Raw genomic sequence first — 22,894 nt, 5'->3', positions numbered from 1 at the left:
GCAGCCTCTGAGACTGTGGCTTCGGCCAAGCTCTGCCAGCCTCCTCCCTTTTCACTGGCCCAGGCCCCAGCCTGCAGGGCTCTCCCTCCCCACTGTCAGCCAGGAGCTCCTGATGTATCTCATGGGAACAGTCAGGCAAACTCCCCCACTGCCCCCACAGAACCCCTCTCTGACTCAGCTGTTTGACGAGCTATGTGAGGGCAGTGCCTCCCTCCCTCCAGGCCGCTGGTGCCCCAGGAAGGCTGGTACTTGTAATAAAGGCCTGCGGTCGTGATGTGGGAAAGCTGCCCCGCCTCATAGTGCTGCTGGCCCTGCAGGCCTTGCTAGTGGCCCAGCCACGTTTAGTCTGAAGTAAGAAGTCTCTTCCCTCCAAGCCTGTGCTGCACTTGAAACCGGGCCCCAAAGCAGAGCGACTTGAGCCCCTAAGTCTCAGAACTGGTGGTAAACACACAGGCACAGCTCCTTCATCTTCTGCCGGCAGATCCACTCCGGGATTTCCACATCGCCTGCAGCCCAGTCGGGCCTCTGCTGTGGGCTCATCACCAAGGAGGGTGATCGGCCCCTCCCAGCTTGCCCAGGGCTTTCCTGGCTTGGCCACTGAAAGTGCTATGTCCCCAGAAATCCCTCAGTCCTGGGTAAACTGGGACAGTGGGTCACTCTGTGACACAGCAAAGGGAGAGGGTGGGTGAGATGGTAAGTCAGTCCCAAGGTGGAACCTGGCCCAGGGAGTCCCTACTAAGGGTTCAGAGCTAGGGGAGATGGGGCTTTGGTTCAGGCCCTGGTGAGTTATGAATCTCCAAGGGAGGTCTGAGAACCCATCATGGACTTGTTTCTTCAGGAAATTTGTTTTGGATTCCAAATAACCAACCTTTCCATAACCCGTGGAAGAAATTAGAGGATGCTAAAATGTAGATAATTTCATAAGAAAAAGAAAATGTCAGCACTAGGAAGGGCCTCCCACATTGAATCTTCACCATGTTCCCACCCATTTCACAGATCAGAAAGCTGAGGCTAATTGTTAAGAAAATGGGCTTTGCAGTCAGGCAGCTCAGGGTTAAGTCCTGGCTCTGTCATAGAACATTGTCCCCAGGTTGTGGGTGACTTTCTCACTGACCCGCCATCAGCCCTTCAGCCTCTGTCATCTCCTCCAGTCACCGGAGCTCATGACCTCTCCTGGCCACGACTGGGCAGGTCTCACTAACAGGAAGGTCTTCCCTGATGGAGGCCTGTTCTTCCTCAGTTCAACTTCTCCCCTGAGGTGCTTAAAACAGAAGAATAGGTTGGATGCCTTGTCCTCAGGACAGCCTTCGCGTGTTTGAAGACGGTATTCATCTTCCCCCGCATCCAGGCAAGAGCCCTAGACAACTCCTAGTATTTATGGACAGCCACTCTGTAGACCTTCAGGCTACGAAAGGTGAGGTAGCCCTCCCAAGTTCAAGGCTGGGCACGGTGGCTAACACCCGTAATCCCAGTACTTTGGGAGGCTGAGGTGGGCGGATCACTTGAGGTCAGGGGTTTGAGACCAGCCTGGGCAACCAGCTCAGGGTTAAATCCTGGCTCTGTCATAGAACAGTTGTCCCTGGGTGGTAGGTGACTTTCTCACCAACCTGCAGTCAGCCCTGTAGCCTCTGTGTCATCTCGTTAAGTCACAGGGAGCTCACGACCTCTCCTGGCCACTACTGGGCCCAGTTTTGCCCCATGGCGAAACCCTACCTCTACCAAAGATACAAAAATTAGCCACACATGGTGGCATGCACCTGTTGTCCCAGCTCCTTGGAAGGCTAAGGTGGGAGAATCACTGGAGCCTGGGAGATCGAGGCTGCAGTGAGTTGTGATTACGCTACTACACTCCAGCTTGGGTGACAGAACAAGACCCTGTCTAAAAAATCATAACAATAGAAGTGGGTCGGGCACAGTGGCTCACACCTGTAATCCCAGCACTTTGGGAGGTTGAGGCAGGCGGATCACTTGAGGCCAGAAGTTCGAGATCAGCCTGGTCAACACAGTGAAACCCCATCTCTACTAAAAATACAGAAGTTAGCCAGGCATGGTAGTACATGCCTGTAATCCCAGCTATTCGGGAGGCTGAGGCACAAGAATGGCTTGAACCTGAGAGGCTGAGATTGCAATGAGCCAAGATCACACCACTGCTCTCCATCCTGGGTGACAGAACCAGACCCTGTCTCAAAAAAATAAATAAAATAATGAAAGTGAACAAGCCATTGTCTGAGCTCAGCATTGTCCCAGTCTTTCTATGGTTCCTTGTGACATGCGTGACTTTGTTAACCCTCTCTCTACCTCTGTATTCATTTCCCAGGGCTGCTGCCACAAATTACCACAAGCTGAGAAGCTTAAAACAAGAGAAATGTATTCTCTCGTAGTTTCAGAGGCTACAAGTCCAAAATCTAGGTGTGGGCGGGCCAAGCCCTCTCTGAAGCCTCTGGGAGAGGAGCCCTCCTTACTCCTCCCAGCTCTCCAGGGTCACGGCACCTGGCATCCCTTCACTCACAGATGCATCTCTGCAGTCTCTGCCTCCACCATGCAGCCTTCTCCCTGGGTTGTGGCTTCACATCATCATTTCTCTGTGCATGTCTCTCTCTTGTGTTTTTTTTTCTCCTCTTTCTCCAAACTGTGAGTGTCTGTGTCCAGATTTTTTTTTTTTTTTTTTGAGATGGAGTTTTGCTCTTATTGCCCAGGCTGGAGTGCAATGGTGTGATCTCAGCTCACCACAACCTCCGCCTCCCAAGTTCAAGCGATTCTCCTGTCTCAGCCTCCCAAGTAGCTGGGATTACAGGCATGTGCCACCAAGCCAGCTAATTTTGTATTTTTGTAGAAACAGGGTTTCACTATGTTGGTCAGACTGGTCTCCAACTCCCGACAACAGGTGATCTGCCCGCCTCAGCCTCCCAAAGTGCTGGGATTGCATGTGTGAGCTACCACGCCCAGCCCAAATTTTCCTCTTATAAGGACATCAATCACTGGGTTTAGAGTCTTACCTAATCCAGTCTAACTATCTCAACTTGATCATATCAGCAAAGACCTTATTTACAAGAAAGGCCATATTCACAGGTTCTGGGTATTAGGACTTGAACATTTCTTTTTAGGGACACAATTCAACCTCATACCAAATGTGACTGAAACTAATTCAGAGGCTGGGCATGGTGGTGCAGGCCAAGGCGAGAGGACTGCTTGAGCCCAGGAATTCAAGACAAGTCTGGGCAATATGGCAAAACCCCGTCTCTATAAAAAATACAAAAATTAGCCAGGCACGGTAGCATGCACCTGTAGTCCCAGCGGATCAGGAGGCTGAGGTGGGAGGATGGCTTGAGCCTAGGAGGTCAAGGATGCAGTGAGCTGTGATTGCGTCGCTGCCCTCTAGCCTGGGCAACAGAGGGAGACCCTGCCTCAAAAAAAGAAAAGAAAAGAAAAATCAGAAACAGAAAAGAAACTATTCAAAGAGGAAGCAGCTGAACAGAAATGGTCACGTATGGGGAACAGACAGTTTATGCTCAGGGTGTGATGGAGGGCAGGGCAGAGCCGACAAGACTCAGAGCCCAGGGCCCCAGGGAGACGGCCTGGCTGCCCCAGGCCAGCGACAGAGCCCCAGACGGAAACCTGGTTTTTTCTCAGTCACCAGACTGTCTTGTGCTTTTCCTGGCTGCTCCATCTGCCTTCCAGCCCGCAGGAGGGAAGGCGGGAGGGCAGATGAAGGAGCCCAGAATGGGAGGCCTGTGCTGACGATTTGCAGTGAACCCTGGGCAGGTCACAGCGTTGCTCTGTGAGACGCTGTGGACCTCAGCTGCCACTGAACTGACCTCATCTGTCAAGCAGCAACGCTGTCTGGAGCCCCAAGGATGCTTGGCAAGGGCCGGAATGACTGGGAAGGAGAGGAATTTTTCTTTAAAGAAAAGATAGAAGTCTCCCAGGGCAAAGAATATCGCTCTTTCCTTTCTCAAAGCCACTGACTAAAGCCCAGTTTGTGGGAAGGATAGCCTCCACCAACATCTTATTATTTAAATGAAAGGCCTCTGCCAGTCCTGGTGGCTCACGCCTGCCATCCCAGCACTTTGAGAGGCCGAGGTGTGCGGATCACTTGAGGCCAGGAGTTTGAGACCAGCCTGGCCAACATGGGGAAACCCCATCTCTACTAAAGATACAAAAATAGCCGGCCATGGTGGTGGGTACCTGAAATCTCAGCTACTCAGGAGGCTGAGGCAGGAGAATCACTTGGACCCATGAGGCGGAGGTTGCAGTGAGCTGAGATTGCACCACTGCACTCCAGCCTGGGTGACAGAGAGAGACTGTCTCAAAAGAAAAATAATTAAAATTTTAAAATAACAAATAAAAGGAAGGCCTCTGAGTAGGGACTCCAGGATCCTTCTCGTGTCTGAGGCCTCTCCCTGGGCAGAGCAGCTGTGTGGAAAGCGCTACTTGAAGTCAGCAGGGCGGGGTTCGAGTCTTAGCTCTGATACGCACCAGCAGTTTGGCTAGAGGTTGTTACTCTCCCTCTCTCTGTGCCTCATGTCCCTGCTTCTTTTTTTTTTGAGACAGAGTCTTACCCTGTCACCAGGCTGGAGTGCAGTGGCGCGATCTCAGCTCATTGCAACTTCCACCTCCTGGGTTCAAGCGATTCTCCTGCGTCAGCCTCCCAAGTAGCTGGGATTACAGGCACAAACCACCACACCTGGCCAATTTTTGTATTTTTAGAACAGATGGGGTTTCACCATTTGGGCCAGAATGGTCTCGATCTCTTGACCTTGTGATCTGCCTGCCTCAGCCTCCCAAAGTGCTGGGACTACAGGCATGAGCCACCGTGCCCAGCCTTGTCCCTGCTTCTAAAGAAGGGAGAGTGGTCAACATTTGTCCTCCACCTCCCTGGCCTCCACTCCCCCTCTCACAGTAATGCCCCTTGGTTTTCACTTTGGCCTCTGCCCCTCCCCGGTTCTCAGGCAGGGCCCACACCTCAGTCAGGACATGAAGCCTGTGGTGTGATCCTCAAAGCACTGGGGACATTGATATCTTCTGGCTACAGCAATTCTCTCAGGGACAGATGAGGGACCTGAGCTACTCATCAGGGTGGATGGCTGTGGTCCTGCAAGAGCTGCTGGAAAAGAAGTTTTTACTTTCCCACTGGCCTTGGGGCTCCGGGGATATAAACCTACAGCCACTCGGCCACCATAAGAAGAGAACCTAGGACTGTCGAGGTGACAACATGGTACCAACTCAGGGAGGAAAGAGCCAGGAGACAGGGCGGTCTGGTCTGGGAGACACTGTCAAATCCAGAAGCCCGCCACACCAAGCCAGACCCAGCCCTCAACGTTTCAGTCACATAAACCAATCCGTTCCCTTTTTTGTTCAAGCCAGTTTGAGGGGTCCTGTGTCATTTGGAACAAAAATGTCCTAATCAATACAAATCAATAATACTCACTTCAGTGGGTCACTGTAGGATTCAACAGAATGAGATCATCAGACTATGAGCTTTTTGAGGACAGGCACTGTCTGATTCACATGGTGGGTGTGAATCCTAGTCACTGACCCATCGTAGATGCTCAAACGTTTGTGGAATAAATATCATGTTTAAACGCTCCCAAAGCTTTTACGTTTCTTAATAAATGTCATTAATAGTATATTCCAGCAAAATTAATCTTCTCATCTGTTCTTGTTGCATATTGCCTTTCTGCTAAAATTTGGACAATGAGTCAATAATCCCACTACAGCTTCCCTCATTAATTAAATAATGGAGCCAGGAGCAGTGGCTCATGCCTGTAATCACAACACTTTGGGAGGCTGAGGTAGGCGGATCACTTCAGCTCAGGAGTTCAAGACCAGCCTGAGCAACATGGCAAAACCCCGTCTCTAAAAAAATTAGCTGGACATGATAGCACAAGCCTGTGGTCCCAGGTACTTGGCAAGCTGAGGCAGGAGGATCGATTGAGCCCGGGAGATTGAGGCAGCAGTGAGTATTCATGTTCTCGCCACCGCACTCCAGCCTGGGCAACAAAATGAGACCCTGCCTAAAAAAAAAAAAAAAAAAAGAAATAATGAAGTTCACAATATCTACGGATTACCTTGTATGTTTCAAGGTGGGGCAGTCAAGAGTCCAGTGAATAACAAGAACAACACGTGGAAATTGCCCTCGTGAGGTCCCAACAATTGTGAAGCGGTGGGTGATGAAGTTGTCCTAGAGATGATCCCAGCCACAGGGACAGAGCAAGATCAGCTAACCCTGACTTAGAGGGTCAGGCCAGGCTTCTCTGAGAAAGTGTCTGCTGAGGACTGGGGCAGAGGAAGAGTTCACTGGGTGATGGGGATGAGTGGGAGCGTGCTGGAGGAAGAGAAAACAGCCTGTGCAAAGGCAAGGAGAAGCTTGAGAAACGGAGGTCAGTGTGGTTTGAAGGGAGAGGCCCAGGCAGTGTGCACTGATGAGGCTGGCAGGATGCAGAGGAGACCCATTGTGAGCCGGGACTTCAGCCTCAGAGTGAAGGGAGGTGCGGAAGGGGCATGGCAGGGGTGCAGCTCAGACTCACCCTGCTGGAGAGCTCCTGCACTGAAGAGTGAAGGAAAACGGGGCAGCACACCAGGGGCGTGGCCGGAGCCCAAGGAGAGGCAGCAGGATGGAGGGAGGTGGGCTGATTCCAGGGTTGTCTGGAAGGCAGAGCAGTGATGGTGTGGATGTTGGGAAAGAGGGAGAGGGAAGAGCCGAGGGCAGTTGGGGAGACTGTGCAGCCATGGCCTGAGAAAGATTTCCACAGGGAAGAGTGAGGATGGGCACTCCTGTTCTCCTCTTTCCGTGGCTAAGGAACGCTGCGTCAGCCTACCCAACCCTTGGACTATAGTGGGTGGTGGGTGGGAGAACCGCTGGGACCCTGGCTTGGTTTCTTTTTCTTTTTCTTTTTTTTAAGAGATGGGGCCTGTCTCTGTCACCCAGGCTGGAGTGCAGTGGCACAATCACAGCTCACTGCAGCCTTCAACTCCTCGGCCCAAGTGATCCTCCTACCAAGTAGCTGGGACTACAGGCATACATCACCGTGCCCAGCTAATTTTTCAAATATTTTGTAGAGACAGCCTCACAATGTTGCCCAGGCTGGTCTCAAACTCCTGGGCTCAAACTATTCCCCTGCCTTGGCCTCCCAATGTGCTGGGATTACAGGTGTAAGCCGCCACGCCTGGAAGACTGGGTTTCTGTGGAAAGTGCTGAACGGTAAATGAGGTTATTTGAATGGTGGAAGCAGGGAGCAAGGAGGAGGCAGCAGCTGCCACACATGCAAGGACAGGGACACACACACACACACACACACACACACACACACGGAAACAGGCTTTCAAAAGTTTTGCTACATCAGTATAATTTCCCGTATTCATTTCCTAGGGCTGCCATTGCTACAAACTTGGTGACTTGAAACAAAAGACATTTATTCTCCCACAGGTCTGGAGGCTACAAGCCTGAAACCAAAGTGTCAGCAGGGCCACAGTCCTCTTCCAGCTTCTGGTGGCTTCGATCACATTATTAGGTTAGTGCTAAAGTAATTGCAGTTTTGCCATAAAAAAGTAATGGCAAACTTTTAACGGCAAAACCGCAATTACTTTTGCACTAAGTTCCAAGTGTTTCTGTATTCTAAATACAAGTCTCTTATCAGATTTATGATGTGCAAATATTTTCTCCCATTCTGGGGTTGTCTTGTCACTCTTTTCACAGTGTCCTTCGAAGCATAAAAGTTTTTAATTTTGGTGAAGCCCAATTTATCAAATGTTTCTTTGGTTGCGTATGCTCTGGATGTCATAGCGAAGAAAGGATTTCCAGACCTAAGGTAGTGAAGATTTTCCCCTCTATTTTCGTCTAAGAGTTTAATAGTTTCAGCACTTATATTTAGTTATTCTTTATGCCTACCCAGTGTTTTGAGGATAGTAAGATGAGTACCCACAAAGTGGCTAAATGAGTGAGACACGGTCGTGGGAAGGGCCTGCGCAGGCTTTGGAGACAGCTCCCGATGCCCTCCTCCTCCTCCCCATCCTCATCCCCATCCATGTCCTATAGGAGCTGCCATCTGAGGCCGGAATGCCCCTTATGGAAGGGAGGTCTTGAGCACAGCTGAGAGGCCTGTCTCAGGTCTGCAGCAAGGGAGACAAACCCTAGAGCAAGACTGCAGAGCACTGGGCATGGTGGTTCATGCCCGTAATCCCAGGTACTCAGGAGGCTGAGGCTAGAGGATCACCCAAGCCAGGGAGTTCGAGACCAGCCTGGGCAACATAGCAAGATCTCATCTCTAACAACATAAAAATAAATTCTCCAGTGGTGCATGCCTGTGGTCCCAGCTACACAGAATGCTGAGGCAAGAGGATCACTTGAGCCTGGGAGGTTGGGGCTGAAGTGAGCTATGATCAAGCCACCGCACTCCAGCCTGGGCAACAGAGTGAGGCCCCATCTCTAAAAACAAAAAGAACTATAGGACAAGAATCAAGAAGCAGAGAAGCTGGTTTTCCAGAATGTATCAGAAACAGAGAGAGCTGGAGCAGACTGCCAGGGGGAAGGGGCATGGGTCAAAAATGGAATAATCCACCCACCAGAATAGCTGGCCAATAAAACCAAACACAAAAAATACAACAAAAAACAGGAACGGCCGAGTACTGGTGAGCACAACAAGCAACCGGAACTCTCATACACGGCTGGTGGAAGTGGAAATCCTTCCAACCACTTTGGAAAATGGCAACTTTCTGCTAAGTTGAGCATATACCTTGCCTCTGACCCAGCAGTCCACACCTAGGTACATACCCAGCACGAAGACACACATATGTCCCCCAAGACAGGTACGAGAAGGGTCACAAAAGCAATATGCTTCATAGCCAACAACTGGAAATGACTTAAATGTCCATCAACAGGAGAATGAATAAATAAAATGTGGCTTCCTTATGCCATGGAATATATTACAGAGCAATGAGAATGAATAAACCACAGCATGAATAAATCTCACACACACAGCATTAACCAAAAGTAGTTAGACCCAAAAGAATATATATTGTATTGTTATATTTATATAAAATACAGCCAGGCACGGTGGCTCATACCTGTAATCCCAGCACTTTGGGAGGCCAAGTCAGGTGGACTGCTTGAGCCTAAGAGTTCAAGATCATCCTGGGAAACAATCAGACTCCGTCTCTGCAAAAAGACAAAAAAATCAGCCAGGCGTGGTGGCACATGGCTGTAGTCTGAGCTGGGAGGATTGCTTGAGCCCAGGAGATCGAAGCTGCAGTGAGCTGTGATTACATCACTGCACTCTAGCCTGGGTGACGGAGCAAGACGATGTCTCAAAATATAAAATAAAATAGTCTGGGCATTTTGGGAGGCCAAGGTAAGTGGATCACTTGAGGCTAGGAGTTCGAGACCAGACTACCTACCATGATGAAACCCCATCTCTACTGAAAATACAAAAATTAGCCAGGCATGGTGGCATGTGCCTGTTAGTCCCAGCCACTCTGGAGGCCAAGGAAGGAGAATCGCTTAAACCTAGGAGGCGGAGGTTGCAGTGAGCCAAGATACTGCACTCCAGCCTGGGCAACAGTGCAAGACTCTGCCTCAAAATAAAATAAAATAAAATAATAAAATGTAATATAAAATAAAATAAAATACAAAGCAGGAAAATTAATCCTGCTAGGGTAAGAAGGGTCAGCCTTGGGGAGCGCAGTGCCTGAAGGCAGCACAGGGCAGGAGCTGTTTGCATTCTCTTTCTTAACTTGGGTGCTGCTTACGTGGATGTGCTCACAATGAAAATTCATCAAACTGTCAACTTCTGATTTTGATTATTTTGGGGGCACATATGTTGAATCATAAAATTTACCACAAAAAGCCCAGAACTAGCAGAAACTGGGTGTAACACTATGGTCAAGGGCGGAATGGAGATGAGTCTCTGCAGGCCTGCCAGGGCCCAGGGTTCCTCTTCTATGGGGGTTGACACTCTCCCAGCCTTGGGGATGGTGCTTAAAGTGACAGGACCCTGCCAGACAAACACGTGGAAGGTGAGGAGCAAATTAATTAGTGAGTCCCTTCCTTCCTTCCCTCTCTCCATCCTTCCTCCCCTCTTTCCATCCTTCCTCCTTTTATTCATTTATTCTTTTTGTTTTTGTTTTGTGTTTTGAGATGGGGTCTCACTCCATCGCCCAGGCCGGAGTGCAGTGGTGTAGTGTCTGCTCGCAGAAGTCTCAGCCTCCCGGGCTCAACTGATCCTCCCACCTCAGCCTCCCGAGTAGCCAGGACTATAGGCACACAGGACCATGCCCCACTAATTTATGTATTTTTTGTAGAGATGGGGTTTCATCATGTTGTCCAGGCTGGTCTTGAACTCTTGGACTCAACCTCCCAAAGTGCTGGGATTATAGGCGTTAGCCACCATGCCCAGCCAATTCATTCATTCTTTTATTTACACTTCCAGAATTCATTTATTGAGTACCACATCAGCCAAGCCCTGGGTACTTAAAGAGAAGTAACTCACAGCCCCTGCCCTCATGAAGCCCATGATCTGGCGGGGGAAGCCAACCCAGAGCAAATCAGTCCAACCTAGAGGAAAGGGGGCCCTGACAGGCATCCATCATGGGAGCGACGTGGTCAGATCAGGCTGGCTGGTGGCCAGGGCAGGGCAGGGGAGTAGTCAGGGAAGGCTTCTCAGAGGAGGTGATGCAGGGTCGGGGCCTTAAGCAGGTACTGATCAGCAGAGGGAGGATGCTCCTGGCAGAGGGAGCAGCCAGCCGGCTCCCTCCCCTCATCTTATAACTATGTGGACATTATTCAGGGGGTGAGTATGAAGAATAGGGGGCAAGTCAAGAAGCAAAGAGAAGGCACCTGGGATGACCTCATGGTTTTAGATGACACAGGCCACTATGTTCCAGCTGCTGGCTGGAGAGGAATCCAAAACCATCCTGGTAGCAGGAGGCTAAAGAGATTTCTCCAGGAGTCACCTTCTCCGAGTCTTGCTTATGAAATGCAAAGGCAGCCTGCTCAGAGATCCAGATAAACAGCAAATATGTGAATCTGGCTGGTTGTGAGGCAATAGGGAGTGGTGGGGTCTGTGGACCAGGAAACAAGTCAAAGAAGGGCAGACAGGCAGTCAGGAGGTGTGAGGTTTCTGAGTTCAATAGGGTGGGGTGGGGAGGTCCCCACTGGGTAGGTGACATTTGAGATAAAGCCTGAAAAAGTGAGGAAATAAGTCTTGGATGTTTCTAAGAGATTCTAGGTGGAGGGAACAGCAATGGTGCTAAGGTGGAGTGGGCAGGGCATGGTGAGGAACCACAGGAGGCCATCCCAGCACTGTGGGAGGCTGAGGTGGGAGGATGGCTTGAGGCCTGGAGTTTAAGACCAGCCTGGGCAACATAGGGAGACCCCACCTCACAGTAACTGGCTTCTATGGCTCTGTCCCAGCAGTTCCTGCAGACCTTCCCCGGGAATGCTCAGCACGTGTCTCACGGCCTTCAGAGGGATGCTTCCCAGGACAGAACCACTCACAGCAAATGCCAATTTAAAAACAAAACCAAAATCCGACCAGGTGCAATGGCTCATGCCTATAATCCCAGCACTTTGGGAGGCCAAGGCAGGTGGATTGCTTGAGGTCAGGAGTTTGAGATCAACCTGGCTAATATAGTGAAACCCTGTCTCTACTAAAAATACAAAATCAGCTGGCCGTGGCGGCAGGCCCCTGTAATCCTAATTAGTCGGGAGCCTGTGGCAGGAGAATCAGTTGAACCCAGGAGGCAGAGGTTGCAGTGACACAAGACCACACCACTGCACTCCAGCCTGGGCGACAGAGCAAGACTCCGTCTCAAAAAAAGAAATAAGTAAATAAAATTTTAAAAATAAAAACATAACCAATAACCAAAGCAACCAAATTATCAGTGTCCCAAGCAGGTTTGAGGCCACCAGATTGTCCTGAAGCTACCACTGATGGACTGTGATGATGTTGTTCTGGAATGTTCCTGAAGTCGTCCACTGCTCTCCCAGTGCTCCTGGGAACACTGAGAAGGCTCTACCCTGAATCCCTCTTTTGTCCTCGCCCTGCCCTTGAAACGCTGTTATGCTCTTCAACTCTCTTTCCTCAGAATGGCTGCTTCCCAAGAAGCCCTCTAGCCCTGGTGCAAACAGACCCTGTCTTCCCCTGTAGTCTGCCAGGGCTGCTCTGCCAGGCCTAAGTTAGTTGTAGAGGAAAATCAGCTGAGGCAGTAATAATAGGTTCACCTCCCTCCCTTCCTTCATTTCTTCATTTCTTCCTTCCACTTACTGGGTTCTTACTTTGTGCCAGATACTGTTATAGGTGCTAAAGATCTAACAGTATACAAAGACAACAACACACGCACGCATATGCAGAGTAATGCATATGTTAATCAATTTGACTTAGCCATTCCAATGACACACATAGTATGTACATACGTATATCAAAGTGTCATGTTGCATATTATAAATATGTAAGATTTTATTTGTCAATTGAAGAAACAGACAACAGAGCCCAGGCTTGGTGGCTCACTCCTGTAACCCCGACACTTTGGGAGGCCAAAGTGGGTGGATGACTTGAGACCAGGAGTTCGAGACCAGCCTGACATAGTCTGGTCAGGTTTCAACATGGTGAAACTCCATCTCTACAAAAAATATAAAAATTAGCCAGGCATGATAGCACACGCCTGTAGTACCAGCGACTTGGGAGGCTGAGATGGGAGGATCTCTTGAGCCCAGGGAGATCAAGGCTGCAGTGAGCCATGATTGCACCACTTCACTCCAGACTGGGCGACAGAGTAAGACCCCGTCTAAACAAAACAAAACAAAAAACAGACAACAACAGAACTCCCCTGCTTTCGTGGAGCCCAAGTGATGGTGGACTGTTGCATGCTCCCTGGACACCACTGCAGTCAGTACCTTCCATTCATAAGCTCATTGAATCCTCACAATAACGTATTCTACTACTGTGCCCATTTCACAGATGAGGAAGCCTGAGGCCCTGAGAAGTTAGGCAACTAGCTTCCTAACGACAATGACTACCATTCATTGAGTGCTTATACTGTTGTCAGACATCGGGTGGAGCATTTTGTATTCATTATCTGGGCAGCATGTGGGAGGTGACAGGCCTGAGGCAGGACAGGTATGATTTCAGCTCCGGCTCACAGTGTGGCCTTGTTTGACTTCTTCCATGCGTCTTAAAGGAACGCACTCTTAGGTGGCTCTAGGTCTTATGAAATATCCGAAATTTCCAGGCTGAGCGAGTTGCCCTGCCTCCCTGAAACCCGACAGAAAAGGCAGAAGGAACAGGGTCCTGTCCTGAGGACCAGCAGTGGGTGCCGGGGAGCCGGGGTGGATGCGAACGAGGGTGAGGGGCACCTCCTGACACAGCCAGGTCAGCTGGGGTTGGGGGTGCAGCGCCGCCCAATAACTGCAGGCTGCAGCACGTGCTTCCCAGGTGGATCCCAAGAGGCCCTGGCTCCTGCTGGTTCCAGGAGCGACCACGTTTCAGGGCCCACAAATGATGGAAATCGGGGGAATACTGTCTGTAGATTTTGTGCTGGAAATACATACCATGGGTTGCGGGTAGATTAACACCTCAGGTCTGTGGGAAACCACCAGCCTGGAGCCCAGTGCCCTGAATTCCAGTCCCCCACTTCCCAGGGTGGGTTGTACTGCCTTGGTCAAGGCTCGGGACTCAGTTTCCCCATCTGTGACCGTGAGAGCTCTGACTCCCAGGCCCCCAGCGGGAGAGCGGGGCCGCGGCCGGGAGAAGTGGGGCCGCGGCCAATCTCTGTCCCTCCCTCCCCGCCGGCCCCGGCGGTGGCGCGGATGACCCAGGAGACCAGGGAGAGCGCGGCGGGCTCCGGCGCCCCCTGACGGCCAAGAAGCGCCGCGCCAGGCCGCGCCTGCGCCCGCGCGCCGAGAGGGGCAGGGATGGGGCCTGGGAGGGCGCAGGCAGCCGCCCGAGCCGGGCCACGCTGGGGGCACGATGATGTCAGCTGGGGAAAGGAAATGAGTCATCACTCCCCGGGGCCGTGGGGCGGCCAGGGGCGGGTGCGGAGACTCGACCACAGGAACCCAGGACAATGGCGGGAAGTAAGAGGAACGTGGGCCTGGCTGCAGCCGCGCGTCCCCGATCCCGGACCCCGCCGCGGGGAGGAGACCTGGGCGCAGGGCGGGCCCCGAGGGGTCGGGTTGAGGCCAGAATCAGGCAGGGTCGGGTGGGGACGGGGCGGCTGGAAGAAGATGGGGGCGCAGCCAAGCCTAGGGTGCCGGGCCTGAAGAACAGCCCGGGCCGTCTTTCTCACTCTGGATATTTCCAAAACATTAGCCGACCCCTCCGCGGTTTCCTCACTGCCCGTAAACTTCACTGAACCTCAGAATAATCCCGGGGGCTACGTTATTAATCCCGGGGGCTAGTTAAAACCCGGATCCCGGCCGGGCACGGTGGCTCACGCCTATAATCCCAGCGATTTGGGAGGCCGAGGTGTGCGGATCACGAGGTCAGGAGTTCGAGACCAGCTTGACCAACATGGTGAAACGCCCCACTTTACTGAAAAAAATACAAAAATTAGCCAGGCGTGGTAGCAAGCACCTGTAATCCCAGCTACTCAGGAGGCTGAGGCAGAAGAATTGCTTGAACCCGGGAGGCGGAGGTTGCAGTGAGCCGAGATCCCACTACTGCACTCCAGCCTGGGCGACAGAGCAAGACATGGTCTCTTAAAAAAAAAAAAGAAAGAAAGAAAGAAAGAAAAGACAGAAAAAGAAAACCTGGATCCTCCGGCCCCACCCTGAAGATTCTGATTCAGCAGGCCCAAACTGGGCCCCCATGAATCTGCATTTTTTAAATTGTTCTTTTTTATTGAGACCGTGTTTCACTATGTTGCCCAGGGTGGTCTCAAACTCCTAGCCTCAAGCAATCCTCCCACCTCAGCCCTGCAACGTGCTGAGATTACAGGCATGTGCTGGGATTACAGGCATGAGCCAGGAGCCCAGCCAGAATTTGCTTTTTTTTTTTTTTTTTTTTTTTAAGACGGGGTTTAACCTTATGTTAGTCAGGCTCGTCTTGAACTCCCGACCTCAGGTGATCCGCCCACCTCGGCCTCCCAGAGTGCTGGGATTACAGGTGTGAGCCACCGCGCCCGGCCCAGAATTTGCATTTTTAACAAACTCCTAGTTGGGGTGCTGGACCACAGTCCTCAGACCACTCTTTCACTAGCGCCACCTTAGAACGAAGTCCAGCTACTTCCAGGGCTTAGAACCACTCTCTGTCAGGTGGTTCCTCCAGCCTCAGCTGTCCCCACCTCCTACCCCTCCTCATGCATGTACTAGCAAGACCCAACTACTTGCATTTTCTGGTTCTCTCCTCTGTGCGTTCGCACAGACTATTTTTTTCTCTTGAAACGCCTTCTCTTCACCACACGGCTGCCCAAACTGGCTGACTTCTACCTGCCCTTGAAAATCTCCATGGGTGTGTCAAAGAATATAATCAACAGAGTGAAAAAAACAGCAACCCATAGACTGGGAGAAAATATTTTCAAATCATAGATCTGATAAGGAATCAATATCCATAGTGTATAAACAACTACAACTAGACCACAAAAATCAACCTGATTCAAAAGTGGGTAAAGGACTTGAATAGACATTTCTCCAAAGAAAATAAATAAGTGGCCAAAAAACACACTGGAAGATGTTCCACATTGCCAATCACTAGGGAAACACATCAAAACCGCAGAGAGGCCCCCACCATCCTGACTTTCTCTCCTTCCTTCCTTTTTTTTTTAAAAAAAATTTATTTTTATTTATTTATTTTTAAAGACAGGGTTTTACCATGTTGGTCAGGCTGGTCTTGAACTCCCGACCTCAGGTGATCAGCCTGCCTTGGCCTCCAAAGTGCTTGGATTACAGGCGTGAGCCACCGCACCTGGCTGACTCTCCTTCCTTCCTTTAGAGGATGTCACTTTCCAGATCCACCTCAACCACTCAGTGAGCCACCCAGTTTCCTCAAGGGCATGGAGTAGACAGCTTCCATCTTTGCTTTTGCCACCAGTGGAGGTTTTAAGGGCAAACAGAAATCCATGTGAATTGTCCTCCTACAGTAACTGATGAAACTATTATAGCTACCTTTTGTTCAGGTTAAATCAGGCATCATTTCATTCTCTCCCAGGTTTTAATGTGTATGATGTAAACTGGAAAGTTAAGTCCTCCTAGGAGATGACTCTTCTGCACAATTCTGTGACGTTTGCAGTCTCTGTCTTCCTGTACTGCATTGCTGTCCTGCTTTCCGTTGGTTACAGGAACCTATATCAGGATAGTCATAAACTTCGCATGAGTGGCTTTGTCATTACTCTTGTTGCCATTGTTTGCAACTGGCGAGCACTTCAACCTGGGCAAAAGCTCCTGCAGATATTAAAGTAGCTACTGGTCGCATTATTGTTCAGGAACTTCTGCTTGTAAGAAATCATGATGATGTGTTATTAGGAATCCCATGTGACTAGCTTGGGATTCCTAAATGTGTCTGTGATCTTTGTCTTTCTGCATATGATACTTTGGAGAGGAAATGCTTGGTGTGTGTACAAGTACCAGGAGCCCAGCTTACACAATCCATCAAATACTTCTGCTCCTCATAGCCAAGGAGGTATTCCACCTCCTGCAGGAATGTAATTAAAGGGAGAAACACACTGAATGAAATATATTTCTATATCATGTTGCCACCATCTTGAGGAACATTCTTTGTTTCTAGTAAAAGTAATGGCTTTGTTTTTTAAGCCACACAATGAGATATTACCTCACACCCATTAGAATGGCTACTGTAAGGCCGGGCGTGGGGGCTCACGCCTGTAATCCAAGCACTTTGGAGGCCAAGGCAGGTGGATCACCTGAGGTCGGGAGTTCAAGACCAGCCTGACCAACATGGTGAAACCCCGTCTTAAAAAAAAAATATATATATATATATATACACACACACACACACACACATACATACATATATATATATTTATATATATATATATATAAAAGAATGGCTACTGTAAAACAAAAACAGAATAACAAGCATGGACAAGAATGTGAAGAAATTGAAACCCTTGTGCAGTTGGAGGGAATGTAAAATGGTCCAGCCACTGTGGAAAACAGTGTCTTCATCTGTTTCCTATTGCTGTAACTGAATACCGGAGACTGGATACATTATGAAGAAAAGAATTTATTTCTTACAGTTCTGGAGGCTGGGAAGTCCTAGGTCAAGGGGCTGCATCTGCTCTGCCTCTGGGGAGGGCCTCATATTATATAACAACATGGCAGAAGCATCATGGGGGAAAGGGGTGCACTGAGAGCCAAACTACCTTTAATAACAAACCAGGTCGGGCACGGTGGCTCATGCCTGTAATCCCAGCACTTTGTGAGGGGGCCAAGGCTTGACGATCACTTCAGGCCAGAAGTTCAAGACCAACCTGGCCAATGTGAGAAAACCCTGTCTCTACTAAAAATACAAAAATTAGCCAGAGATGTTGGCAGGCGCCTGTAATCTCAGCTACTTGGGAGGCTGAGGAAGGAGGATTGCTTGAACACAGGAGGCAGAGACTGCAGTAAGCCAAGATTGTGCCACCGCATTCCAGCCTGGTGACAAGAGTGAGACTCTGTCTGAAAAAATAAAATATAAAATAAAGTAAAATGGTACAAAGAATACTAAATAGACCTCTGTACTTGCCCACATAGGTTTAACAAATATCAACATTTTGCCACATTTGCTTGCTAGTTCTCTTTTTCTGAAAAACAAAACAAAAAACCCCAAACTCTGATAAATCTAAAGTCCTCCCATTTTCCCTTGTATAGGTAACCACTGTCTCAAGTTAGTGTAGAGACTTCTTGACCATATATATACACATACATACATACATACATACACATTTACTACATAGCCATATAGCAATATATAAAATACCATATCAATAATATGTATATTTCATACATATATAAAATATGGGGGCCCAGGAAGCGATCCTCCTGCCTCAGCCTCCCAAGTAGCTGAGATTACAGGCATGAGCCAGCACTACTGGCTAATTTTTGTTTCTTTAGAAGAGACATGGTTTCACCATGTTGGACAGGCTGGTCTCAAACTCCTGGGCTCAAGAGATCCATGTGCCTCAGCTTCCAAAAATGCTGGGATTACATACATACATACGTATAACACATATATTAACAATGTATGTCCATAGGTACTATCATACTGTGTAAATCTCTTTCAGATTTGCTTTTTCACTCATCATTTTTTAGATTTACCCATGTTGGTACATTGTAGATCTGGTTCATTAATTTTAAATGCTCTATAGTTTCCCATGGAATAAACCTGCTTATTTGTTCCCTTACTAATGGACTGCTGGTCGTTTCCATTTTTGTTATTACACACAGCACTGCAGTGAAAATTCTTATACCGATGTGTGGGCGTGTTATTCTTTTGAGACAGGGTATTGCTCTGTCACCCAGGCTGGAGTGCAGTGGCATAATCACAGCTCACTGAAGCCTCAACTTCCCAGGTTCAAGCAATCCTCCCACCTAAGCCTCCCAAGTAGCTGAGACTACACGCTGGTGCCACCACACCCGGCTGAATTTAAATTTTTTTTTTTTTTTTTTTTTTTTGGAGAGACAGGGGTCTTGTCATGTTGCCCAGGCTGGTCTCAAACGATCCACCCGCCTCAGCCTCCCAAAGTGCTGGGGTTACACGCATGAGCCACCGCACCCGCCTGTTTTGCTACGCATATGGTTGCTAGGTCACAGTGCATGCACGTCTTTGGCTTTTACCAGCTATTGCCAAATTCTCCAAAGTTGATCTGAAACCGGTGGCGTGACAGCACCGCCCCCAGCGTGCGCACACCCGGCTAGGCTGTGACAGGGCCCAGGCTCGGCCCCAAACCCAATCCGAGATCCGAGAGAGGGCAGGGAGCGGGCAGAGGCCAGGCAGTGGGAGCAGGCACCTGCAAGGACAAGGGGGGCACCTTCCTGGGCTCCGAAAAGTGCAGAGGCCTTGGTCCACAGCCCCGATCTGGGCGGCTGCAGCTGCTCCCGGGAGAGTGAGGTTGCTGCCCGCTCTCGGCTCTCGTCGGCTCCGTGGAGCGTGAAGCCGGGGCCACACCTCTCGCAGTCTGGGGCGGGGGCTCCAGGTCCTTGCCGGGCCCGGGCCATGTCCGGAGCAAGGGCGACGTCTCTGCGAGCTACACCCGCGGCCCCGGCGCTCAGGGACGGCCCGGAGCTCCCCAGCGCTCGGCTCGCGGCACGGCCCTGGGCGGGCAGCCTCCTGGAGCGGATCCTGGGCCCAGGCCCCGCTGTCTGGAGTGTCAGGCCCGCGGTCACCCGGGTGCGCGGCGGACTCCCGGGACGCGGCGCCTGGGGGCCCTGCCTAGAGCCTCCTCCCGAGGCTCAGGAACCTCGCACCCTCGAGCCGGCGGGCGCTGCTCTCCCTTCCCGCTGGGCCCCGGAAGCGCGGCCCCAGCTCCGCCTCCTCCCCGCGGCCTCCCCGCAGCAGCAGCTGGCGAGAGCGGCAACGCGGGGCCAAGGGTCCTGTATCCCGGAGGCTCGGGCCTGGGGGCAGGTTCCGCCAGGCCGCGCGAGGGTGAGGGCGGCGCAGTCGGCTGCCTCGGGGACATGGGCACAGGGGACCCACCGCTGCCACTTACCGCTCCTGCCACCGCCGCCCGCGCACCCGCGCTGCCGAAGACCAGCCGCTGCCATCAATATATTAAATTAATGTTATAATTAAGATTAGAGGTAGCTTCAAATTGCTTCATATCAGGTTTTGTCACAAAGTGAGTTTAAACCAGGCTGGGCGCAGTGGCTCCCGCCTGTCATCCCAGCACTTTGGGAGGCCAAGGCGGGCGGATCACGAGCTCAGGAGTTCCAGACCAGCCTGGACAGCATGGAAAAAACCCCTTCTTTACTAAAAATACAAAAATTAACTGGGTGTGCTGGAGGACACCAAGAAGCTGAGGCAGGAGAATCTCTTGAACCCGAGATCTTGCCACTGCACTCCAGCCTGGGTGAGAGAGTAAGACTCTGTCTCAAAACCAAGTAAATAAATAAATATACATAAAGGGAGTTTAAACCAATTTTAGGGAAGCAAACTTAGTTTTCAGAGTTTTTTTCTATTTTGGAATTGCAAATAAAGGATTTTAGGCTTCTACCGATTTACGTTCCCACCAGCCACTTATGACTTCTCATTTCCCCATATCTTCACCAACACGGTGTTATTAGGCTTTTTAATATTTGCCCATCTGATGAGTGTAAAATGAAGTCTTTATTTTGATTGGAATTCTCGTAATTACTAGTGAGGTTGAGCATTTTTCATTTGTTTATGACCATTTGTGTTTCCTCTTCTGTGAATTTCCTGTTTCTCTTGAATTGTTCTTTTATTGATACATTTGGGATACAAACAAGTTGTAATGAATTGCCAATACCTTGCCTTTTCATGTTTATGGTACCTTTCATCATAAAGAAGTTTAAAATTTCTAGTATGACAGGTGGGATTCTTGTAAGGCTGATTGCCTCGCAGAGACCTCGGACACACCCCCCTCCCCTGCGGGGAGCTCGGACACACCCCCCTCCCCTGCAGGGAGCTCGGACACACCCCTCTCCCTCGAGGGGAGCTCGGACACACCTCCTTCCCTCTCCGGGAGCTCAGACGCTCCCCCTCCCTCAGGGGGAGCTCGGACACACACCCCCTCCCTCACGGGGAGCTCAGACACACCCCGTTCCCTCGCGGGGAGCTCAGAGACACCCCCTCCCTCGCGGGGAGCTCAGACACACCCCCTCCCCTTGCCGGGAGCTCAGACACACCTCCTTCCCTTGCCGGGAGCTTGGACACCCCCTCGCTGGGGAGCCTGGGGAAAAAAGCCCCGCCAGGACCTACCTGACAGCATTTTGTCCAATCCAGGCCCCACTCCCCACCATTTTGTCCTATCTGGGCCCCACTCCCTGCCTACCATTTTGTCCTATCTGGGCCCCACTCCCCGCCATTTTGTCCCACTCACCTTGGGCACAGCCAATCAAGAGCCTCCACTCCCTATAAAACCCCACGTCTGAGCGGAGTCAGCGCGACTTCTCCAGTGCTTCCTGTCGGACTGCAGAACTTCACCCGGGAGTCTGAATAAAACCCTTCACATTGGATTATTTTCGTGCTGGCCTCAGTTTCTTTGTTTTATCCTCAGCGAGAACAGACCTTACAGATGGTGCCAAAACCTGGGAGGAGTTGTAAGCCCCCTCCTGGGGGAAACTGACTTCTCCACACAGTACCGGACCGGGAAGCTGCCGTCTTACCACAAGGTAAGACTGCCGTTACCCACTACCCCACCTGCTGCTTTCAGGGAGTCCCTGTCCGAAAACCGCTGCGCAGCATCAGGGATTCCCACTGCCACAGGGTCCGTGACCTCTGGCTTCTTTCCCCACGGGTCCGTGACCCTGGCAGGCCTCCCATCATGAGTCCGTGACTCCGGCTTCCCTCCGTTCCTTCCCCACCGGTCCATGACCCTGGGAGGCCTCCTGCCACGAGTCCGTGACTCCGGCTTCCTTCCCCACGTGTCCGTGACTCCAGTTTAGGACCTGAGTGTAAGAGGAGACGTCCGTACACTCTTGTTCTCTCCCCGAGAGGGATTTTTTAGGGTCAGGAATTTGAGGGAGATGCCCCCACTTTCCTGAACCCTCACCAGCAACCGAGGTGTGAGTATTCATAAGCCCCTTTTAAGCAGCCCTGCCTCACGGCAGAGTCAAACCCTCCAGCTTACACCAAATTCTTTAATTCAAACCAGCCTATTTGGCATAAAGGCTCCCGTTAGAAAGAAACCAAAAATACAGTTTCCTTCTCATCTGTTTTTCTTTTTCGGTTTCTCTTTCTTTCTCTTTCTGTTTTTCTCTCTTTCTCTCTCTCCTTCTCTTCTAAAATGGCGGCTGTACCACAGCCTTAAGATGGCGGCTAGATGGGCCGCTTTCTACCTTTAACTCTATCCTTCTCTCTCTCTCTCTCTAATTCTGATGAGAGTGAGTGAGAGAGTTTATGTGTAGTCCCACGGCCTAACAGCTACGGGGCTTGTGTGGGCCTCAACCCGCGTTTCCACGGGGACGTGGCCAGGAAGGCATCAGACTGGTCTCCCATCTGGGGGGCACCCACCCTTTGTCTGTCAGTCTTGTATGTGGTACTGTCTTTATTGTAGCCATGTGGCAGATAGCCCTAGCCATGTCTTTTTTTGTTTTCTTCCTAATTATAATCATTATAAACGTGCAGGCTTTCTGGTATCTTCGTTCCCGACCCACCCTCTGTTCCTCTTGCACCACCGCCCAGGTGCTCCCAGCCAAAGAAACCACCTCTTCGCCCTTAGCCCCTCCACCCTCCTTCTCTTCCTTTTCTGACCCCGATGCGTCTGAGGAACTCTCTTTTCTGCTGGCCCGACCCAATAATCCTCCACCCTATTACAGACCTCAACCCCCCTCAGCTCCTCCACCTCCTAATTACAACCTGGCCTCTCCTGTTAGTGCTCACACCCGCTCACACGGTGCTCCCAACGATGAGGCCTCCCTGCTTTGCTCCCTCCGCGAGGTGGCCGGAGCAGAGGGCATTGTCCGAGTGCACGTTCCCTTCTCCCTCTCCGACCTATCAGCCATTGAGAAACGCCTAGGTTCTTTTTCCACCAACCCTACTGCTTACACCAAGGAATTCCGTTACCTTACTCAGGTATATGATTTAACCTGGCATGACACGTTTGTAATCCTATCCTCCACCCTCACCCCAGACGAGCATGACCGGATTTTTACAGCAGCCCGGGAACACGCTAATCAGGTAAATATGACTAATAACCAGATGCCAGTAGGTGCGGCAGCGGTCCCAGAGGCCAACCCTAATTGGGACTATCAGGACGGTCGAGATAGCCGCCACTGCCGAGA

The sequence above is a fragment of the Aotus nancymaae genome, unplaced genomic scaffold (assembly GCF_030222135.1).
Source record: "Aotus nancymaae isolate 86718 unplaced genomic scaffold, 86718_ANA_hifiasm-v0.15.2.pri h1tg000072l, whole genome shotgun sequence".
In the NCBI taxonomy this organism is placed as follows: Eukaryota; Metazoa; Chordata; class Mammalia; order Primates; family Aotidae; genus Aotus; species Aotus nancymaae.
This window is presented reverse-complemented; position numbering follows the sequence as displayed.